The sequence below is a fragment of the Ruditapes philippinarum genome, unplaced genomic scaffold (genome assembly GCF_026571515.1).
Source record: "Ruditapes philippinarum isolate M1 unplaced genomic scaffold, ASM2657151v2 ctg4807_1_1_1_1, whole genome shotgun sequence".
NCBI classification, from domain to species: Eukaryota; Metazoa; Mollusca; class Bivalvia; order Venerida; family Veneridae; genus Ruditapes; species Ruditapes philippinarum.
This window is the reverse complement of record NW_026852392.1, coordinates 92,497-106,400: the sequence shown is the minus strand read 5'-3', so window position 1 is coordinate 106,400 and position 13,904 is coordinate 92,497. Positions and strand designations below refer to the sequence as shown.

Genomic DNA, 13,904 nt, shown 5'->3' with positions numbered 1-13,904 from the left:
TTTTCTAAAAACCAAAAAAATCTTTTAACAGAAAAATAGTTAGTGTTTTAAAACCCTCTATCGACCCTTTTTTAATTTTCATTGATATCCGTTTTTTTTTGATATTTTTTTAGAAATTATTAATACAATTTTTTTTGTTTTCGTATTTCAAAAGATATTTACGAGCGTATATGAAAAAAAATGGAAAGGGAAAAGACCAAACTAAAGAATTTTTTTTAAATTTTCTGGGCAAAAGGGTATACCGAGAACGCCACAAGGCTTTGGGTGGGATAAAAAAAACCCCTCTTTTTAATTTTTCAGGTAGGTTTCATTTTCTCATCTTCTTGTGTTTTAAAGAAAAAGGAAAAACTCAAATTTGCTTTTTTTTCAGTTAAATTTTATAATTGATTTTATAGGTTTTCTTTTCTGTTTTAAATGGATGCAGAGACATGTTAATTTTAAAGTCTCTAATGGATGTAAAAAATTAATCTAGCCCAATGGGGCTCAAGGGTTTAAAGTTTTTTTTCTGAAATTGGTTTTAAGGTTTTAAAAAATTTTCTTGCATAAAGGCCCAAAACCACAAAAAGTCTCCCCTTAAAGCTTTTTTTTTATGTGAATTTTAATTTATTTAAAAAAACATTGATACATAAATTCAGAAAAATGGCGCCTTCTTCACGTCTTACAAAGAAAAAGGGTAGGTCAGATGAAACCCCACAGTTTTTTAAAAAACAAAATAGATTACTTTTTGGGGCAAAAATGTACGGGCTTTTATTTTACCGGGTTGGAATGGCCCACGTTATCCCTAAGGGCCTCACCAAGGGGCCAGGTATAAACCCCCTTTGGGTATTGTTTTGTTTTAAATTAAACAAAGTATTTTGCATGTTTGTAGCGGGGCAATTACTACTACCGTCCATAAAACCGGGGCCCCAATAAAACCCCCAAAGCCAGCAAAAAATTTCAAATTTTGCCGTTTTGGGGTTTTCTATAGAGATTCTGTTTTTTTTATTTTATGGTAAACAACAGTTTTTTTTGCTTTTGGCGTGTGCGGGCTGTAATCAAAACCTCCCCCGTACATTTAATAAAAGGGATTTTATTTTTTCGGCACACATTTCTTTTACTGGGGGCCCAATGCCGCTTTTCATAGAAGGGACTAACGAAACACTTTGAACTTTTCTATATGCCCGTCATATAAAACACATCTGGGGATGTTTCTTTAATTATCCCAGTTCTTTTAAAATGTTCAATTCTTTTAAACCCAAAGGGTTTTTTGGATGTAAAGGGTTTGGGGCAGGCAAAAACCTTGCCGCCCATGAAAAGACTCAATAAAACCCATGATGCAGCATTTTTAATTTTGCCATGTTGAGCATTCTTTAGGGAGTCTCTTTCCTCTATTTTTTTAAAGTAATATTGGCATCTAGTGTCGACAAACTAAGCGTATTATAACAAAATAGTAAAATACATTTTCCTCGGAAGCGTGTGTTATTTCATTTTTTTACAAAGCATTTTTTTTTATTTATTCAAATTCTAAAAGATCATGAATTTCAAATGGGTCATATTTTTGTGACCTCTCTGGATTTTTTTCGTATACATATACATGCATAGTGCGTTAACCGACGTGCAAGTATTAGTTACCCGCAATCCTGAGCAAAGCATGACCATTAATTGGTTCACTTTTTCTGTGGTTTACTTCTTGTGAAAACAGAGAAAGGGATAACGTTAGAAATATCAATATTAGAAATATGGCTTACTTTATTCTGGGGTTTCATATTGATTGTTACAATAGGGAACGTGGTTTTAATTTTGCTTATGATACTAAAGAGAAAGAACATCAAAACACTCTGCAATCTGATTTATACACCCCGAGTACAAATCAAATGTGTTTTATTCCCACCCTATAAAGAATGCATTTTCGTTACTTAATGTGGTGTATACTTCATTCGTCCTGGAAACCCAAATATCAGGACTAACCTCATATACTAGTAATTTACTCATAAAACAACTTGATTACGAAATGTATAAAAAAAATGTCAAACTTTATTTTCTAAACATATTTGCGCAAATGTTAAATGTATCGGCATTTCCCACAATCAGTTCAGAGTAGCGCTTTATTCACTTGCTTACGTTCCCTTTTATTATTGAAATTATGTTTTAAAATTGTACATAACCCGGCATGGTAATGGTTATATAACTTCCATGTTATACTTTCAGCTCTTGCCCAGATTTTATGGAGTATTGTGATTGGTCTATTTATAACGTCCCAGGTAGAAATCCATTTGAACTTACAGGAGCACTTGTGAGTGGTCCAGACATTAATGACGTGTATGAAGACATCAGATCAAACTATTCTACAAACAGGGTATCAGTTGAGCATAACGCAGGATTTCAGTCGGTTCTTGCATGTAAGTGTTTGCAATTGACAATCCATGTTTTGACAATTTTTTGTCAATGATTAAAGTGACTTTATCCCTCCAAAAAAAAAGAAATTTTTAAATTTTATCAAAAAAGTTTTTTAAAATTTAAAAAATAAATCTTTTTTTTAATTTTAAGTTCCATAAACAATTTTTAAACCCAAATCCTGGAAAATTTTTTTAAAATTTTTTAAATTTTTAAACATACGCTGAGTTATAAAAGATTTCAGTTTTTTTAATTTTTAGAAGATTTTTTTTTTTAAATCGAAAAATCTTTTGCTAAAACTTTGTTGGCAAAAATTACAGGTCAAATCTTTTGAAAAAAAGGGAAATTGCTCAATTTCAATGAAATTTTTGGACTTCATTTAAAAAAACAATTTCTGTTTTTTTCTGGATTTTTAAAAATTGGGTGAATAGAATTTCCTTTTTAAAATCAGTAAAAACCCAGACTTCCAATTAACGAAGTTTATACTGAATTAAAACAGAAATTAAAAGTTTTTTAAAAAAAATGTTTAAAAATGCCCAGTGATATTTTTGAAATTTTAGACGAAAAATTTGGCATTGTTATCACACTATAAAGTTTAAAACTGTCTTTTTCAAAAATCTCCCTTTATCATAAATATAAAATTGTTTTTCGTGTGTTAACCATTGTATATGAAATGATAAAGACACAAATTAAAAACCGTTTAAAAAAATAATTTTATTTTTTTAAAATAAATTATGGTTATGAAAGGATATAACTAAAACAACACCAAACAGACTCGTAACAAAACTGTTAGAGAGTTAACGGGTTTGTCTCAAATTGCTCAATTGAAGAAAAAAAACAAAAAATGTGAAATAACGATAGGGGTTTTTGAATATGACAATTGGGGACCGCTTTTTTGCGGATTTTTGGGTTTTGAAGTAAATTAAATTTCATGATTTTTGAATTTATAAAATCTATTAACATTTTCCAAGGGGATCTGAACGGACAACAGGCAAGAAAAAAGCAGAAAGTTTAACAAATTTAAATGAGAAAAAAAATTTTTTAAATTTAAAAAAAAAACATCCTTGTTAACTTTAACAGGGTTTGGGTAGCATAAAATATTTTGCTAAAATTTCTTTTCAAAGATAAAAATTTGAATCCTTTTGTTTTAATTACCGTTTTCTTGTTCCGGTCCTTATAAAACCCTTTTTTTTCCCCACCTTTTTCTTTTCCCCAAATTAATTTTTTCCCCCTTTCTTTTTTATCCGCCATGCCGGGTTTTAACACATTTTTTATTGGGGGCCATCTTCATTTTATTTTCCGTGTGGGAAGTTTTCCCTTAAAACGGGTTTACAAAATTATTTACCATTATGAAATTTGAATTTGCTTGTGTTAATTTAGTTTTTCATTGGCTATTTCTTGTTTGGGGTTTCATTTTCTTTCTTTTTAATACTTTTGAAACACATTTGGGATAGAAAGGGGCCTGTTTTTTTTAATTTGTCTTTTTATTTTCTTACTGGTTTGCAGCTTCAAACTCTCCCCCTTTCTTTTTTTTCATTTAGTTTCCGCCATTTTTTTCTGTTTAGGGACACGCATTTTTATTTTGGGGCCCCCATGGCTTTTTATGTTTAGGGCACTTCCGTCCCCGCATAAAGGGTTTCCCCATGATCATCCCATTTTTGAAATTTTGTGGGGAGGGGTTTTCAAAATTCAAATTGTACCATTCATTTTAAGTTAAATTTCTGTTAAACCGGTGCTAGGGGGCGGAAAGGGGTATTTTTTTTTAAAGCCCGTCCATGAACAGGCTAAATCAAACCGAGCCTCAACATTTCAATTTGTCGTGTTGAGCTTTTTTTAAGAGTTTCTTTTTTTCTCTTTTTCAAAATAAATTTAATTCATTCAAACTAAATCAACGCAATTTTTATTAATGTTTTACATTGCTTCGATTATTGTATATTCGAAATGGGGAAACCCAAAATTATAAAAAGTTGTAATGACAAAAGGCCCAATATTTTTAAGATAAGTAAAAAAAAATAATTATTATTAAACTTTTGCAAAATTTAAACTTCTTTTTTTAAAAAAATTTTTAAAATGTTTTATATAACTTTTTCCAAAATCTGCCTTTTTATATTTATAAAAAAAAATCATTTCAAATGTTTACATATTCGCTTTTTTTCCTAACAGAAGACAACGAGGAAACAATCAACTGATTCGTCCGAGTAAAAATTTCAACACTGACCCCGACAAAAGCAAGCTTCCCCTAGCGTGAACAAATTGGGGCTTGTGGAATATTTCCAGTCAGGTGTATTATCAGCTTACTTTATTGTTTTTTGTTTTGTCCAACTTTTCCATATAAAAAAATATTACTTTTTACTCATTTTTTACATAGCTTAAATACCATCTGAATAACCCTACAGGCAGTCTTGCCGTCATTTTGTTGTTGTTTTTTGAATGAAAATAAATCATTAGAAACCACTTTTAAACCTAAAAAAATATATAAAATTGGCGCCGTCATGTATTTGTATACTATCCAAGCCAATCACTGACTGCCTGAAAATGATAAAAAAAAGCTTAATTGAATGTATGATTATACAATATCAAAAGTAACAGTGATTCGTATGTTGTTATCTTAAATGATAAGTCTTTTGGCAGTTCAATGTCAAATTAACCTGAGAATAATTAAAAAGCACAGGTGCATGTTAGGTCAACTTGTCGATAAATAGAAAGAACTGTTGTAGTCACCACACTTTATAAAAAGTGTTTGCGTGTACAAGTATCTAAAAATCTTCATAAGGGAATGAGTTGAAACTTCACACATTTATTTGGAAGCATAAAATTGAACGTCACTGTCGTAGGCCCATAACTTTTACATGGACTTTAATATAATTAAAACCTTTTTTGAACTTAAAAGAATTCTACAATCCAGGCGCTTGTTTTACTATCAATCACTGAGAATCACTAAACGCGTTGTCCTAGCAACAGGTCTTGTTATAAAAAAGTTTTAAAGTAAATGAACTTATTTTTGAATGATGTATTCTGCTTCAATTGTATTTAAAAACAAAAACATTTCTCAAATATAAAATATTTGTATGCTATTTTTTTAAAATGAATAATGTGTAGTGATTTAAAAAATAAACAAAAACCATATTTCCAAATATTTTTAAATTAATGAAGCTATTTTTAATAATGTCTGTATTTAAAACAAAAGATAGAGACCGCCACTGTGTATTATCAATGTGTTAGTATTTTTGGGGGTTTTTCCCCATTTGTAAACTAAGTAAATTTTCGTTGTTAATAAGAGTCCCCTTTTGTTTTTATCAATGTTTGTGTTATGTAAAACCCCAATTCCTTTTTTTAATTATTTAATTTTATTTTAAAAAACCCACTTTTTTTTATATAAAACAGTTGGATTTCAAGCCCATTCTTGTTATATATAGAGTAATGTGTTTTTTAGAACCCCCTTTTTGTTTAAATTTTTTTACATTTGTTTTATTTCAAAGGAAAAATGCGGGTTTTACTTTAATTGTTTTTTATATTTTGGACCCCAGGGAACATATACATTGGGACGTTGGGGAAATTTAAACCCCATTTTGGTTTCTTAGATTTTACATGTTTTGATTAAATTTTTTTAAAAAAAAATTTTTTCATTTTTTTAATTTAAACCCCCTGTTTTTAAATATTTAGTTTTCTTTTTTTTATTCAAAGGCCCCCGGGTTTATTCAAAACCAAATTTAATTTTTTTTTAAAAAGACCCTTTTTTGTTTTTTAAAAAAATTTTTTTTTTTGGGTTTAGCCCCCCTTTTTTAACTTAGTTTTTTAAAATTTTTGAATTTTAAACCCCCCCTTTTTTTTTTAAAAATTTTTAATTTTTTAAATTTAAAAACCCCCTTTTTTTTTTTTATATTTTAATTTAAAATTGGGTTTTAAAAAAAATTTTTTTTTTTTTTAATTTTTTTCGTTGTTTTTTTTGAGCCCCCTTTTTTTTAAAAAGTATTAAGGGAAAAAAAAGAATTTTGGTTATTTTAAATTTACCAAAAATTGTTTTATTTTTTTTTAAAGGGTTTTAAAGTTTTTTAAAAAGGGGAAATTTCCGTTTTATTTTTTTTATTTTAAAAAAAAAAAAAAATTTTTTTTTTAAAATTTTTAAAATTTTTTTTTTTTTTTTTTTTTAATTTGGGAGCTTAAATTTTAACGGGTTTAAATCTAACCCAATTTTTAAAATTTTGCTTTTAAACAAAAAAATTTTAAAACTAAAAGGAAAAAAAATTATAAAATTATTAAAAGGGAAAATTTAAATCCAAAATTTAAAATGTTAGGTAATTTTAAAAAAAGGGGAATTTTTAACCCAATTTTTTTAATAATTTCAAATATTAAAAATTTAAAAATTATTTGTTGTTTAAATAAAAAAAAAAAGTTTTTTTAATTGGTTTTTTTTTGAAACAATTTAGGTTTTTTTTTAAAAAATTATTTTAATTTGGGAAATACAAAATTTGGGTTTTTTTAAATTAAAATTTTTTTTAATTTAAATAAAAATTTTTTTTGAAAAAAAAATTTCTTTTGAGAAGAAAATTTGGTTTCCTAATAATTAACGTTTAAGGGAAATATAACGTTGAGGAATTGAAAAAAGAATTTTTAAGGATTTTACAAAAGGGATTAGGTTGAAAATTATTTTTGTTTTGGATTTTTTAAAAATTTTTGAAAAAGTTTCAATTAAGGGGTTTTTTTTTTCGAAATTTTTTTATAAAATTTTTAAGTTTTCAGAAAGTTATTTAAAGGATGCATTTTTAAACCCCCACCAGTTTTCCCTTTTTTTATTTTTAAATATTTAATTGCATTAATTTTTTTTCTCAGTTATGAATTTTTTTAAAAAAAAAAAATTAAAAAATTTTTGTTTTGTAATTTTTTTTTTAAAAATTTTTATTTTATTAGTAAAATTTTTTTTCCAAACCCCAAATTTTTTTTTTTTCCTTAAAAAATTTTCAATTCCCCCCCTTTTTTTTTTTTTTGTTAAAAAATTTTTTTTTTAAAAAATTTTTTATTAAAACCAAATTTATTTAATTTAAAAAGGAAAAGGGGGGGGGAAAAATTAAAAGTTTTAATTTTTTTCCTTTTGTGTGGAAGGGAAAAAATTTTTTTTTTAGAACCCCCGTGTTATAAATTTTTTTTACAATTTTGACAAGAAAATCCCAAAAAAAAATATTTTTTAAAAAAAAGGAACCCACCTGTGAAAATTTAAAGTTTTCTCTTTTTCCAAAAGGGAAAAATGGCTGCTGGGGAAAGGGGTTTCCTTGGGAAAAAATTTTAACAATTTGACCAAAAAAAAAACCCCATATCAGAAAGGGGGTTTTGGGCCCCCCCAAAAAAATTTTTTGCTTCCCCCAAATATAGGAAAATTTTTGGAATTTAAAAAAAAATTTTTTTTTAAAATATGAATTTATAAAACCCCCAAAAAAAAGAATTAAGGTTTATAAAAGACCCCCCAATTTTTTTATAAAAAAAGTTTATTTTAATTGGAAAAAGACCCTTTTTTTTAAAAAAAAAATTTTAATTCCCCCTTTTATTTTAAATTTTTTAATTGGGGTTTTTTTAAAAAAGTTATTGGGAATTAAATTTTTTCAAAAAAAATTTGGATTTTTTAAAAATAAAACCATGAAAAAATTGTGTTACAGGATCTTTAAGCGTAAGCTTAAACGGGCCAATCAAGTTAATACGAGCAAACTTGATAAAAGACTACCTAAGATTAGTAAGAATGCTACAGACAAAGTTTCGTGATCATCCTACAATTATTTCAGTAAGAAATAATGTTAAAAGGTTTTTCTATTTTTAGCTTTAGTGGCCTCTAAAAGGGGCCAATCAAATTAATATGAGTAAACTTGATAAAAGACTACCTAAGATTGCTACAAACAAATTTTGGTGATCATCCATCCATTAGTTCTGAAAAAGGAGACGTTTAAATGTACTTCTATTTTAGCTTTAGTGGCCCCTAAAAGGTTCCAATCAAATTAATATGAGCAAACTTGATAAAAGACTACCTAAAAATGCTACAGACAAAGTATGGTGATCATCTATCAATTATTTCAGTAGGAAATGATGTTCAAAGGGTTTTCTATTTTTAACTTAAGTGGTTCCTTAAAAGGGCCAATCAAATTAATATGAGCAAACTTGATAAAAAAACTACCTAAGAATGCTACAGACAAAATTTGGTGATCATCCATCAATTAGTTCTGTAGAAGGAGACGTTTAAAGGTATCTCTATATTTAGCTTTAGCGGCCCCTAAAAGGTGCCAATCAAATTAATATGAGCAAACTTGATAAGAAATTGTGACCGCATAGGTTGTGTGCAGCTATTTAAGTTATTACAAATCTTACCAAATAATATATGCATAAATTTTATTAATCATGTAGGCCTTATTAATGACAGCCAAGTTGTTATATTACATAAGACCTGCAAATTTGTATATGAAAAGCATTTTTAGTTTAATATAAAAGTATCAACCAAGGCAACTTGAGTTGTTGAGTTATTGGTCAGAAACCGTCTAAGGGTCATCTAATGGCCAAGAACAATGCACCTACAAAGTTTAAGGGCCAGCAGCTATGGGCTTGTCAAGTTATTGATAGGAAACCGTTTTCACCTACAAGGTTAATATCACCTTGAGCTTTGACTCCTTCATCCAACAAGAGCTGTCACAGGAGACAGCGAAGCTCGACTAATAAAATACTGGACGCAGTAAGGAGGACAAAACTGAATGAAAACAATGAAAGAAAAATCCATTATGTATAATTTATAATATATTAAGTTATAGAAAAAAAACAACATTTGTTAACATTAATTCCAAGATCAAGGGGAAGAATTCTAGAAATAGTCATGCTAGAGTTATGGACCTTGTCACACAACATTTGTGTAATGATAATTAATATATATTTGAAGTTTGAAGTAGATACCTCAAAAAGTAAAGAAGTGATTATATTTCTTAAAGAAAATCCTAAGTTCAAAGACAGATAAATCTGTAAATATTGCTTCAAGAGTTATGAACATTTTCACATAAAATGTAATTGATGATAAGGAATAAGTATTAGAAGTTTGAGGTAGATACCTTTAAAAATAAAAAAGTTATAATAAAAAATAACATTTTTCTAGTAAAAAAATCTAAGTTTATGGAGAGATAATTCTTGCAATATTGGTGCTAGAGTTATGAACCTTGTCACATAAGATGTGGATGATGATAACGTAAATATATTTGAAGTATGAGGTTGATCCCTTTAGAAATAAATAAGTAACAATAAAAAATAATATTTTTTATGGAAAATTCTAAGTTCAAGGGGAGATAAATCTGAAAATATTGGTGCTAGAGTTATGAACCTTGTCACATAAGATGGGGATGATGATAACGTAAATATATTTGAAGTATGAGGTTGATCCCTTAAGAAATAAAGAAGAAACAGTAAAAAATAGTATTTTTTGAGAAAAATTCTAAGTTCAAGGGGAGATAAATCTGAAAATATTGGTGCTAGAGTTATGAACCTTGTCACATAAGATGGGGATGATGATAAGGTACATATATTTGAAGTATGAGGTTGATCCCTTAAGAAATAAAGAAGAAACAGTCAAAAATAGTATTTTTAAGGAAAATTCTAAGTTCAAGGGGAGATAAATCTGAAAATATTGGTGCTAGAGTTATGAACCTTGTCACATAAGATGGGGATGATGATAACGTAAATATATTTGAAGTATGAGGTTAATCCCTTAAGATGAATAAAGAAGTAACAGTCAAAAATAGTATTTTTAAGGAAAATTCTAAGTTCAAGGGGAGATAAATCTGAAAATATTGGTGCTAGAGTTATGAACCTTGTCACATAAGATGTGGTTGATGATAAGGAACATATATTTGAGGTTTGAAGTTGATACCTTAAGAAATGAAAAAGTTATAGTGAAAAATATTTTACTGCACCAAAACTTTAATCTAAAATCTGGACGCGGACGCGGACGCCGGGGCGAGTAGGACAGCTCTCCAAATACTTCGTATAGTCGAGCTAAAAATCAATAAGGGTCATCAAATTGTACAGTCATGTGCACCTACGAAGTTTGGGGGCCAACAGCTCATGGGTTGTCAAGTTAATGATTGTCAACCTTTTTTTTACAAAGAAGATAAATATGACGTTGACCTTTGACCCCAAAATCAATAGGGGTCATCTACTGGTCATGAGCAATCATCATACAAAGTTTGAAATTCCTAGGCCTAAACGTTCTTTAGTTATTAATCAGAAACTGTTTTTATCTACAAGGTCAATGTGACCTTAACCTTTGACCCTCAAATCAATAGAGGTCATCTGCTGGTCATGAACAATCATCATACCATGATTTAAGTTCATAGGCCTAAGAGTTCTTTAGTTATTGATCTGTAACCGTTTTTACCTACAAAGTCAATATAACCTTGATCTATGACCCCTTGGCCCCAAAATCAAAAGGGGTCATTTGCTGGTCATGACCAATCATCATACAAAGTTTGAAGTTCTTAGGCTTAAGCGTCCTTTAGTTATTGATCGGAAACCGTTTTTACCTACAAGGTCATTAGAAATCATCATACCAAGTTGTAAGTTACTTGGCCAAAGCGTTATTCAGTTTTTGCTCAGAAATCGTTTTTACCAGGTTTTTACAAGGTCAATGTGCCTTGACCTTTGACCTCTTAACTCAGAAATCAATACGGATCATCTGCTGGTCATGAGCAATCATCATACCAAGCTTAAAGTTCCTATGCCTAAGCATTCTTCAGTTATTGATCGGAAACCGTTTTTACCTACAAGGTTAATGTGACCTTAACCCCAAAATCAAAAGGGGTCATCTACTGATTATGACCAATCATCATACAAAGTTTGAAGTTCTTAGGCTTAAGCGTTCTTTAGTTATTGATCGGAAACCGTTTTTACCTACAAGGTCAATGTGACCTTGACCTTTGACTCCTTGACACTTCAATAGGGGTCATCTACTGGTCATTCTCAAACATCATACCAAGTTTTGAAGTAACTAGGTCTAAGGGTTCTTTAGTTATCACTCGGAAACTATTTGGTCTGTATTGTCTGTATTACTTAGAATAGTGTTATAATAAATATACACATTTGAAGTTATGTGTATAAAATTAATGCATCTATCAATATATTAAAATAAAATGAATAAAATATGTTACCACAAATTGATTTCTTTTTGTTTTGTTTGTTTTGGGTTTTACGTCACATCGACACAGTATAGGTCATATCGCGACGTTCCAGCTTTACTGGTGGAGGAAGACCTCAAGTGGTTTGAAGTCAACGACCTTAACCACTCGGCCACGGACGCCCCTCAAAATTTCAGGTTAACTGAAAACTTCAATAATTTTCAATAATATTTATCACCATTCCACAGTGATAAGATACATGAAACAAAAAATGTGAATGACAATATTTAATTATTTAATTTTACCCATGAAATATGGTGCTATATCAGACAAATATGTTTTATATTTTTTAAAAATAAATATGAAATATAAATATGAAAGTGTGCGGAGTCGAAACTCATATTTATTTTAAGGGACTTCTTTCGCCATTTTGTTTGAAAAATCTGAGAAATACAAAACAACTTTTTGTTGAGTTTTGAAAACTATGTAGAATGATAGAAAATGGTCTAAGTAAATAAATTCGAACACCAATATCTTTAATTCAGTTATAAAAAGTGTACAGACTTTTAAAGAGTTGTTTATGTGACGTCACAATGTAGCGCCAAATATCACGTGCAAAACAAGACGCAATAATATATAACAGCGCGCTGTACAGTTGCTGTTGCGAAGCAAGCAATGGGGTTCGTAACTGTTTTTCTATAATAATGAAATTAAATAAAAAGGTTATTTTTTCGTTTTTCGTGAAAATATGTGACATTTTATCATGTTTTGTTTCACTCAAACGAAAAAATATCCTCTTAATATTGTTTGGAATAATTTGTGTTCAGATGAAAAGGAAATATTCTGGAAACCGTTAAACGTGGATTTGTCCTATTATAGTTGGAGATTTAAACACATGTTTACCATTAAAGTCATGTTATGCCTAAGAAATCCATAATGATCTTAATATTTTTCTAATTCTTTATAAAATTCAAACATGTCTTAAATGATGTAATAATGATATATTTAGAACATGTTAGGTGTTAAATAACACTGAACTCCCTGTAATGCGTCGTAAAGAAAAATGTTAACAAAATAGTATTTTAACTTCCACATAAAATACAAATTCACTATAATTTCACCAATTATCAACAGAGGAAAAGATGATACTTATATGGCAGATGAGAATATTTTGAAAATAGTAACAGGATACGAACATGAGCGGTCAGTGATCATATGTGTCGCCTCATGGTAGCCAATTGCAAGTTGCAGCTACTGTAAACACAAAAATCATTAACAGGACAAAAAGCGATTTACACCCAAGGGCCATAACTCTAAAATCACTCAATTGGAAAACGTTGTAAAGTGCACAAGTACTGATCAATCCTGTAAAGTTTTACTGAATAACATTATTGTTTTAAGAGATGTAGTCCGGACAGACTGTATCAACATCTTTTTTATTCGAGGACACGAAGTCAACCAAAAATCATTCAACCGAAAAACCAGTGTAAAATGCGCAAGAACTTGAGTAACAGATAAATCCTGTAAAGTTTCATTGAAATTGCATTAGTTGTATTGCTATAAGGAGACATGAAGGGCCATAACTCTGACAATAATCATTGAACCAAAAAATGCCAACAATATGCACAACTATGCTTAGAAATGATCATTCCTGTAAAGTTAAGATGAAATTGCACCAGTAGCTATTGAGAAGTAGTCCGGACAAGTTTTGTGACGGACAGACGGATAGACAGACAACAACGAAGTGATCTCTATATGTTGTCACTACTCAATAGCGGCGACACAAAAATAAAGTTCTTTAGATAGTTATAGAATTTCTGAGGCATTAATTATCAACATCTAGTTATAACATAAACAACAGTCGGAATGCATCAATGGGAGACAACTGGAGGAAAAATGCCACAATTATGCTGTTAATTCAAAGAGATTTAACTGGCAAGAAAATAAATGTAACATATATGGAATTTTATAGAACCATGGTCATTATCATGAGATGTATGTTTGTAAATATTGTAGCAGATGATACAAGTTACAAAAAAGATTCACAAAGAGATAAAACGAGACTGTTCAATTAATTAATACAAATATTTAATTCATTCTCACACTTGATACTCTAACACAGATAATACTATTTCATAACTAGCGTGTTTATATACATAAAGCACTTCAATATATGCTAATGAAATACATTAAAAACTGAACAATTTGCATACTCTACAAATGGACCTTGTGACTAAGGACATTTTTACACATTTTATGTTCAACATTATTCATAATTAACTTACAGAAACATTGATATTTTTAACTTATTTACATTGTAAAAAGGACTACACTGAGGTGTTTTGATTTGACAAGACTGAAAATAATTTTTTGTGACTAAAGTTTTATTACATGTAGATCTAC

General features: G+C 29.0%; 1 protein-coding gene across 1 annotated transcript in view; it reads left to right on the top strand.

Moving 5' to 3' along the window:
- LOC132758865 (uncharacterized) overlaps positions 1-13,904 on the top strand; it is a 139,312-nt gene that overhangs the window by 55,835 nt on the left and 69,573 nt on the right. The window lies entirely within an intron of this gene.